The sequence below is a fragment of the Polyodon spathula genome, chromosome 14 (assembly GCF_017654505.1).
Source record: "Polyodon spathula isolate WHYD16114869_AA chromosome 14, ASM1765450v1, whole genome shotgun sequence".
Lineage (NCBI taxonomy): Eukaryota > Metazoa > Chordata > Actinopteri > Acipenseriformes > Polyodontidae > Polyodon > Polyodon spathula.
Window position 1 is genome coordinate 19,292,155 of NC_054547.1, and position 10,426 is coordinate 19,302,580.

Here is a 10,426-nt window from a genome sequence, read left to right on the forward strand (position 1 = left end):
TCTGTTTACCAGCCATGCTTTTAGGTTGACTTATACTTCCAGTGTACCTTCATCTGGAGAGTGAAATTGTCCTCATCCCTTCACTGGGCCGATTTACATGAGTGTTTTCTGTTTCTCGAGACATGTATGACTTGTGAAATAAATGTAGACTTGTTACTTTTTTGCGTTTCATGTAAAGCCTTTCGTTTTCCTCTGAATGCCTACTTTTCCTCAATCGCTATGCAAATGAAGGAAAGCAGGATGGGGTCAGATGACCCACTTAGATGCTCTTGCTGTTAACCGTGAAAGTGCCCAAAATACTGTTTACATGAGCAAAGAACAGTTTCACGAGGAAGAATCCAAGTGTCATCGTGTTTGATAAGTAGTTATTAAAGATCTGATTTTCTGATGGATAGTGCCTGTTTTTTTAATACTTTGTTTTATTGTTGTTTAGCTTTTCACACATCATCTGTGGTGGGGGTTGGGTGGTGGTTAGGTCTTTATTAATAATAAACAGGTCCAAATCCAGGTGGTGGTTGAACAGGTGTTTGGGATATTGAAAGGGAGGTGGCAGATATTACTGAGGCATACTGAAGTGAACCTCGAGTTTGTTCCCCAAATTATTACTGCCTGCTGTATAATGTCTGGGCTGGTGCATAACGTTAATGATGTTTTGTATGTATTGTCCGGACATGGGTATGAGGAGGCTTGATTAAATTATTGCTACCTTGTTAAGAAGGGGAGGAATCTTTTTGTGTAATGTTAAGCAGCTTGCCCTCCGAGTAAACATTAAGGATTTTAACTGGTTTTATTCAGTTAGCTTAGTTCAATATTAATCCTATCTGGTTTAGCTATTTGTTCTTTAGGCAGCTACCAAATGCAGCCCAATTAGAAAAGCCAGGGGAGCTGAAGATAGACACAGAGCAGCTAGTGCAGTATACAGGATTAGTGGGTGTGAGTGATTTCACATTAGCATTTATTATTATTGTTTTAAATCACTAAGTATGGTATTAATTTCATTGATTGCACCGAGGGCCTTGCTGGTTGGTTCTTTTATTTCTTTTTTTTTTACCTTTTATGCTTGTTTGCAGTGGTTAATGTGTGCTTACATATTAATAGGGCTATTAGGACGTTCATAAACCCCTACACTAGCATTGGCCTCCCAGGTGGTCTGACGGAGAAAAAAGTGGGGTTATCTGCAACCTCAATCTGATAATGGAAATACTGCAAAAAATTAAAAATTGACTTCCCTGCTATCATCTCTGGACCATGGTAACTTACATATCCCCATGTGACTTTTATAGTGGCTTTAGGGAAGACTTCAACAAGCAAATTAGCATTTTCACGAGAAACTTGTGTTTGCTTGTGTAAGTAGGTGTTGATTTCACAAGCTTTTCCTGGAATCTCACATGAAAACAGGACTTTCCCACTTAAATACTTGGTCAGTTTTTCGGGCCAGTTTCATGAGTTTTTCCAGCCAACATGCACGCACATTGTTGATCCCCGTGAGAAAAAGTATTCTTTTAAACTGGTCCATTGTCTTCTTTTTTAACCAATCTGCTGCTTCCACTATTGACTGACATGGTTTCAGCCAGTAACATGCTTTGACTTATGAAGATAAATAATCCAGAGTACAAGTGCAAACAGATAACCGAAGAATAAGAAAGTAGAAGCTAGAAACTGAGTTTCCTTTAACTTAAATCCTGTTTTAAAATGAAAAATATAGCATGTGTTTCTTTTAAAACTGCACAGATGTATGTAGTTAATGGAAGCACAAAATTGTTAAGATTTATAGAACTGTTTGCTACAATTACTTTCAAGTAATATATACAATTGCTATTAATCACTTCAATAGACCATACAGTTAATCTATATACATTACATATGTACATGACACTGTATAATTGTATTGTGCCTACAATACTCATTTGTATACCCAAGGGACTTTTTCAGCCTGAAAAAAGAAACAAGGACCAGGGGTCACAAATGGAGTTTAGAAAAAGGGGCATTCAGAACAGAAAATAGGAGACACTTTTTTACACAGAGAATTGTGAGGGTCTGGAATCAACTCCCCAGTAATGTTGTTGAAGCTGACACCCTGGGATCCTTCAAGAAGCTGCTTGATGAGATTTTGGGATCAATAAGCTACTAACAACCAAACGAGCAAGATGGGCTGAATGGCCTCCTCTCGTTTGTAAACTTTCTTATGTTCTTATGTTCTTATAGCAAACACAGTGGGGGAGTGTGGCAAAGTGGTTTGTAGTGCACAGGTGCAGTGTTGATGCAGTGCTCAGGAGTGATAGATCCAAGACAATTCATGGTGAAAAAGCAGCTCTATTTGCTGATAAATAATAATACCTTGCGATGACTTCTGACGTGACACCCTACACATTTCAGGTTTCTGTCGACTCAATTTATTTTATTCAAGAACACCCTTTTTTCACCTGATGTCATGCAAATGAAGGGGAAAGGAGGAGGTCGGTATGCAAATTAGCAATGCATAGCATTCTCGTGCTGTTTTCACAAACAGCTCGGGAAAATGTGGTTTTTATGCATAGGGAACAGGTACACCGGAGAATCACATCTGGAAATGCATGGTTGTCAGGTGACATCTTGTTTGAGTGAAACTTTAAATACAGTGTTAAGCTCATGTAATAAAGCTGTAATTTGTAAATGTCTCATGCCTGGTTTCTTAATACTGTAATTTGTTTTACTGCTCTGGCCTAAATTCTTTTCAAATGTGCATTGTTGGGGTGGAATGTTGTTAGTAGTGAATAATATTTAAACTAATTTATCACACAACTTATTAATTAAAGAAAAAAGCAAATAATTAACCTGGAGTTATATAATGAAACTGTCCAACCCAGCTATTGCAGATCACCAGCGCTGAAAACCAGGAGAGACGTAGGATTATAGAAATCTTTGCCAGGCTCTTTCCACGTATGCTCCCAAGGCTGTCTGGATTGGGAGCAGTGGATGTTTTCAAGCTTATCGTTTTTGATATACTGTATGAAATTAGTGTTTTCCAAAATGCTTGAGCACTTTGTTTTGTGTCAAAATATGTTTAGTAACTCAACAGTACACAATTAAGTTGTACCTTCTTTCCTTTGCTGTCTTCCACAATGAAATCCCTATGGTCATGAGCACATTTTTCTAGGGTTTTTGTGTGTGGTGAGGAGGAGACAGAGAAGGGGAAAGGGGAAGAGGAAGGTAGAGTGTCCACCACCCAAGTCTCCACCAGCAGAGGAAGAATGCCTGCTGGTTTTGCCTCCAGAGCCAGAGGGAGAGGAGCCGTTGCTGCCGTCTCCAGTGCCAGAGGGAGAGGTCCCACCACTGTCTCCAGAGCAGAAGGGAGAGCCGCTGCAGTTCCCTGTAACAAGGGTAGACTACACGCTGCTCCTACCTCCGCTGTCAGGAGACTACACGCCTCCACCACCTCCATCGGCAGGAGCAGGGCAGCAGGATCTGCCTCAGACTCTGTCACCTTCACTGGCAGGAGACTACACGCCTCCGCCACCTCCACCGGCAGGAGCAGAGCAGCAGGAGCTGCCTCTGCCTCTGGCTCTGCCACCTCCACCAGCAAGAGCAGAGCTGCAGGAGCTGCCTCTGCCTCCGCCACCTTCACCGGCAGGAGCAGAGCCGCAGGAGCTACCTCTGCCTCCGCCACATCCACCAGCAGAGGGTGAATGCCTGCTGGGCCCCTTTCCACCAGCAGAGGATGAATGTCTGCTGGTATCTCTTCCCCCACCAGCTGAGGTTGAATGCCTGCTGGTGTTACTTCCACCACCAGCAGAGGGTGAATGCCTGCTGGGACCCTTTCCACCAGCAGAGGATGAATGTCTGCTGGTATCACTTCCCCCACCATCACGAGGAGAGGAGCTGGAGCTGCCTCTACCTCCATCACCGTCAGGGGGAGAGGAGCAGGAGTTTCCCAACTCGCCTCGCCCAAGGATTCCTGCCATGCCTCGCCCAAGGATGTCTGTCTCGCTTCACCCAAATATGCCTGCCTCGCTTCAACCAAGGATGCCTGCCTCGCTTCGCCCAAAGATGCCTGCCTGGCATCGTCTGGGGTTGCCAGCTGTTCTTCATCGCCTGGGGTTGCCTGTTGCTCTGCATCACCTGGGATTGCCTGTTGCTCCACATCGCCTGGGGTTGCCTGTTGCTTCGCATCGCCTGGAGTTGCTGGAACTGCTTCACCAGGGGTTGCAATCAGCTCTGCTTGGCCGCAGGGGTAAGTGTGGCCGGAGCCCCACTAGAGGGAGCTTCCGGCTATGAAAAAGGGGGGAGAGGTCAGGAGACCACCCTTCCTCGCAGCAGTTTCGTTTCAGGAGTTCTGGGGGCTGGAGTCCCGCCAGAGGGAGCTGCCGGCTATAAAGGGGGGATAGGTCAGGAGACCACCTTCCCCCACAGCAGTTTCGCTGCCGGAGATCTTGGGGGAGGTCTGAAGACCACCAACCCCAGTAGCTTTTCTACTGCTGGACTTGCCCTGGCTGAAGGAGTCAGTCTGGGAGCTGTCAGCACGTCTGCTGACAGCCGCACCATTGGCAGCATTTCCGCTACCAGTGGTACAGCGGGTGAAGAGATTCGCCCCATTGTCAGCACGTCTGCTGACAGCATGGCCAGTAGCAGCCTGGCTACTGGCAACATTGCCACCCATCAACCCCTTAAAGTCCCTGTTCTTGGCCCAGGACTTTGAGCGAGACTTTTCGGATTTTAAGGGGGGAGGTGGCCATTGAGGACATGTGTGCTTTGCACAAGTAGATGTACATGTGGCAAAGTGCCTGCCCCGTGTATATTTTGTGTTAGGTGTTGTGTTTTAATGTTGGTGTATAGTCATCGGTACATGGGATATAAATGGGTCTGTGTGACATGAGTGTTTAAAATGTATATTTGTATTTAGGCACGAGGATTGCACAGCACTTCACGTGCAAGTAAAAAGTAATAATATATGAGCACTGGGAATTGCACTTTATTAATTCATGTGCAGTTGTACTGCGACTCCAGTTGAATGATTGATTAGCAGTCGAGAGTACAGCTGCATAAAAGCAACATGTTTTCACATACTCGGGGTTGTGATTTCGGTGAGTGGAGAATGGAATTGGAGAAGGAGGTAATAATAAGAATAAGAATAAGAATAAGAATCGTTATATCAGCTCACCGTGTTTGTCTGTATAGTCAGTTTTTTTGTCTTGGTGAATGTGCCGTGTCCTGTATTTTTGTTTGTTACAACCTTTTTATTTTCTGTTCTGTTTATTAAATGCTGAGTGAAACCATTCGCTCAGCTCCACCAGACTACACCTCTCTCGTTGTTTATTTCCCGGCTCTGATCTGACGCCACCCACTCCGGCAGTCTTTGTGACATTTTCCCACATTTTTTGTCATTTACATGCATAAATGAGATTTACCCTATCCCTCTCTTTGGCCATTTTTTTTGGCCACAAATCTGATTTACACGAGTAGTTCTCCCAAATGTGCATGTTCACATGTAAATTGCCCCGCATGGAAACTGGCCCAATGAATTTTACCCTATCCCTCACTGTGGCCATTATTTTCAGCCACAAATGTGATCCTTTCCAGCTGTTCTCCCAAACGTGCACTTCACGTGTAAATAACCACACATGGATACTCCCCCATAGAAAACTGTTCAATAAAATGCCAGCATCCAACATTTGTCTATGCTGAAGTACATCTTTATAATGATACTGGTAATACAAAACAGTTTTAGAGGTACACAAAAACACTCCAAAAAATAACTTACTTTATATTACTGATCAAAAGATCAGTAATAATGAATGTAAGACATAGTTAAAAAGATAGTTTGCTCTATTACAAAGGAATGTCAGGTCTGACAAAGGGCATCTATATAAATAACAGGTCATCACCGTCCCAATAATGTAAATGTTATTGTTTTCACAAAACTCTGCATGGACAGACTAATCAAGATAACTTTATGTCCGTAAATGTCATCCCTATCAATATGTACTTCTGCAAATAATTTATAATATTTATATATGAATGAATAACACCTAAATTTAAATGAGCTAATCTCTTTGAAAATATCTTGTAAACTATGCTAGCGAGAGCTATGATACTACATTTATGATTGCTATCAGAAATGTAGTATCAATATTTTATATCAATTTCACAGAGAAATGTAATTACATACAGCCGTGGTCAAAAGCATTAACTAATTTTGCTTCATAAAGTCTGAACTCTGCTGAATAATGCTACATTAACATAGCGAATTACATACCGCTTTGTAGTTTTCCATATGCTAAATGAAAAATTGACGTGATGTAACATTTCTGGCCATAGCTGTACATGAGTCTCCCAGATGGGAATCCTCACAATTATGGCACAATTTCCAGTTTTAATCACAATAAAAAACGGCTTATCAGGTAGTATCTTTGTAACAGACCTTACCTTACCTTCTTGATGTGGCCAACTAGCAGACGGTAAAGTTCTTCATTTTAGAACCAGAACATTTATCGTGGTTGCAGTTTTAAATTTGTAAACTTTCCCTACACAGTACAGCTGTTGATATAAATCCCTAACCCTACTAAAGCAGAATACTCTCATTGGCTCATACACAATAATTAGCTTACAATCTTGTAGGAGTATATTGTACTTAACTACTACATATACTCGATCATTCTGTGAGTTTAACAGTAGTGATTGCACACTATAAAATGGTTAACCACATTTTAAATGGCTGAATGTTTACATAAATAAAATACATATAGAAATACATATAATCATTTTTTTTTTATTATTATTGCTTTTTTAGATATGTGGAAAGAACCATGTGTGTCACTTTTTAGAACATGGAAACAAAGTCAGTTATAAAATATGTATACAAAAGGGACTTGCTACAATATGCTATATTTATAAGCGGTTATGATCATAAGTGATATATATATATATATATATATATATATATATATATATATATATATATATATATATATATATATGTGTGTGTGTGTGTGTGTGTGTGTGTAAAAATCATATTATTACCAGTTTTAATGTTTATTAATTCCCACACACAATTCAACAGTATTAGCTTTTTTTTTTTTTTTTTTTTTTTTTTTGTTAAATGCAATGGCTAAACCTTGCTTTAACCTTCTCTGGGATATTGATCTGGACACATGTTTACATACCAAAGCCCTGTGTTTGTGTTGAATGATCTGCTAGGGTCAATATGACCCTTTTTAGTGTCATTTGGAAACACATTTGGTATAGTTTGAAGTACAATAATCAGACTTTATTTCATCATCTGGTTACGCTCAGATAGCCATTCTTTGTATGTATATATAGCATTTCTCCTTTGCCAAGATAATCCATCCATCTGACAGGCATGGCATATCAAGAAGCTGATTAAACAGCATGATCATTACACAGGTGCACCTTGTGCTGGGGACAATAAAAGGCCACTCTAAAATGTGCAGTTTTGTCACACAACACAATGCCACAGATATCTCAAGTTTTGAGGGAGCGTGCAATTGGCATGCTGACTGCAGGAATGTCCATCAGTGTTGTTGCCAGAGAATTGAATGTTAATTTCTCTACCATAAGCCGCCTTCAACGCCGTTTTAGAGAATTTGGCAGTACGTCCAACCGGCCTCACAACCGCAGATCACGTGTAACCACGGAAGCCCAGGACCTCCACATCCGGCTTCTTCACCTGCGGGATCGTCTGAGACCAGCCACTTGGACAGTTGATGAAACTGTGTGTTTGCACAACTGAAGAATTTCTGCACAAACTGTCAGAAACTGTCTCAGGGAAGCTCATCTGCGTGCTTGTTGTCCTCACCAGGGTCTTGACCTGACTGCAGTTCGGCTTCGTAACCAACTTCAGTGGACAAATGTTCACCTTTGATGGCCACTGGCAAGCTGGAGAAGTGTGCTCTTCACTGGATGAATCCATGTTTCAACTGTGCCGAGCAGATAGCAGACAGCATGTATGGTGTCGTGTGGGCGAGCGGTTTGCTGATTTCAATGTTTTGAAAAGATTGCCTCATGGTGGCGGTTGGGTTATGGTATGGGCAGGCATAAGCTACAGACAATGAACACAATTGCATTTTATCGACGGCAATTTGAATGCACAGAGATACTGTGACGAGATCCTGAGGCTCATTGTCATGCCATTCATCCGCCGCCATCACCTCATGTTTCAGCATGATAATGCACGGCCCCATGTCGCAAGGATCTGTACACAATTCCTGGAAGCTGAAAATGTCCCAGTTCTTCCATGGCCTGCATACTCACCAGACATGTCACCCATTGAGCATGTTTGGGATGCTCTGGACGTGTACGACAGCGTGTTCCAGTTCCCGCCAATATCCAGTAACTTCACACAGCCATTGAAGAGGAGTGGGACAACATTCCACAGGCCACAATCAACAGCCTGATCAACTCTATGCAAAGGAAATGAGTCGCGCTTCATGAGGCAAATGGTGGTCACACCAGACACTGACTGGTTTTCTGATCCACGCCCCTACCATTTTTTTAAGGTATCTGTGACCAACAGGTGCATATCTGTTATTCCCAGTCATGTGAAATACATAGATTAGGGTCTAATGAATTTATTTCTATTGACTGATTTCCTTATATGAACTGTAACTCAGTAAAATCTTTGAAATTGTTGCATGTTGCATTTATATTTTTGTTCTGTGTATATATATATATATATATGCAGTGCCGTGAAAAAATATTAGATAGTATAGTAGTATATAGAGGGTCTGAGAAAATATTACACCAAAGTTTGGTGCTTTTTTCATTTGTTTGGTGTGCAAGGTAATCAAACATGCAATCTTCAGGTGTGAAAAAGTTATTGCCCCCTAGTTAACTCAACCCAATTAAAGGGATAATTAAGGTCAGCTGTTTGAATACTGTTTTAATAATCAGGCCTGATTTGGGCCAGCACTGCCCAATATAAATCTGACTAACTTTGGCCCTTACCATCAGAATGAAATTGTCAGCACACAGGTTCTAGAGGCACATCATGCCACGATCAAAAGAAATTCCTTTGTTGTGGATGCCTATCAGTCTGGAAAGGGTCACAAAGCCATTTCTAAGACTCTGGGGCTCCACCAAACCACAGTCAGAGCCATATTGTCCAAATGGAGAAAGTTTGGGACAGTAGTGAATCTTCCCAGGAGTGGCAGTCTTACCAAAATCTTTCCCAGAACAAGTCGTAAAATCGTCCAGGAAGTCACAAAGAACCCTAGAACAACATCCAGGGATCTACAGACCTCTCTTGCCTCGGCAAAGATCAGTGTTCAGAGTCCACCATCAGGAAGATACTGGGCAAAAATGAAATTCGTGGCATAATGGCAAGGCGGAAACCGCTGTTCACTAATAAGACCATGAATGCTTGTCTCAAGTTTGCCAAAAAGCACCTGGATCATTCTCAAGAGTTCTGGAATAATGTTCTATGGACAGATGAGTCAAAAGTGGAACTTTTTGGCCTGCATGGGCCCTGTTATGTCTGGCAAAAACCAAACACTGCATTCCACAGTAAGAACCTCATACGAACAGTCAAGCATGGTGGTGGTAGTTATGATTTGGGGATGCTTTGCTGCATCAGGACCTGGATGACTTGCCATCATTGAAGGAACCATGAATTCTGCTCTGTATCAGATAATTCTACAGGAGAATGTCAGGCCATCTGTCCGTGAGCTGAAGTTTAAGAGCAGCTGGGTCATACAGCAAGACAATGATCCGAAACACACAAGCAAGTCTACATTAGAATGGTTGAAGAACAAGAAATTTTAAGTTTTGAAATGGCCTAGTCAAAGTCCAGACCTAAACCCCATTGAGATGTTGTGGCAGGACCTAAAACGAGCAATTTATGTTCAAAAACCCACAAACGTCATTGAGTTGAAGCAGTTCTGCATGAAGGAGTGGGTCAAAACTCCTCCACAGCGCTGTGAGAGACTGATCAATAACTACAGGAAGCGTTTGGTTGCAGTTATTGCTGCTAAATGTGGCATAACCAGTTATTGAGTCTAAGGGGGCGATTACTTTTTCACACGGGGGCATTGGGTGTTGCATAACTTTCTTTAATAAATAAATGAAATAAGTATCAACATTTTGTGTTATGTGTTCACTCAGGGTTCCTTTTATCTTATACAGTATTCGATTTTGGTTGAACATAACATTTAGTGTCAAAACTATGCTAAAATGCAAAAAATCAGATGGGGCAAATACTTTTTCAAGGCACTGTGTGTGTGTGTGTGTGTGTGTGTGTGTGTGTATATATATATCTTAACTAATCTATGCATACAGTTTTTAAACATATACAGTGCAGTGAGTGCTATTATACATTAACATAGTTAAACTGTTTTCATAGGAAGAAATGTAAAAATATAGTAAAATTATCTATATAGAGACACTTAAATTCAACTGATATTCATAACATATTCCACCATTGTCACTGCACCTT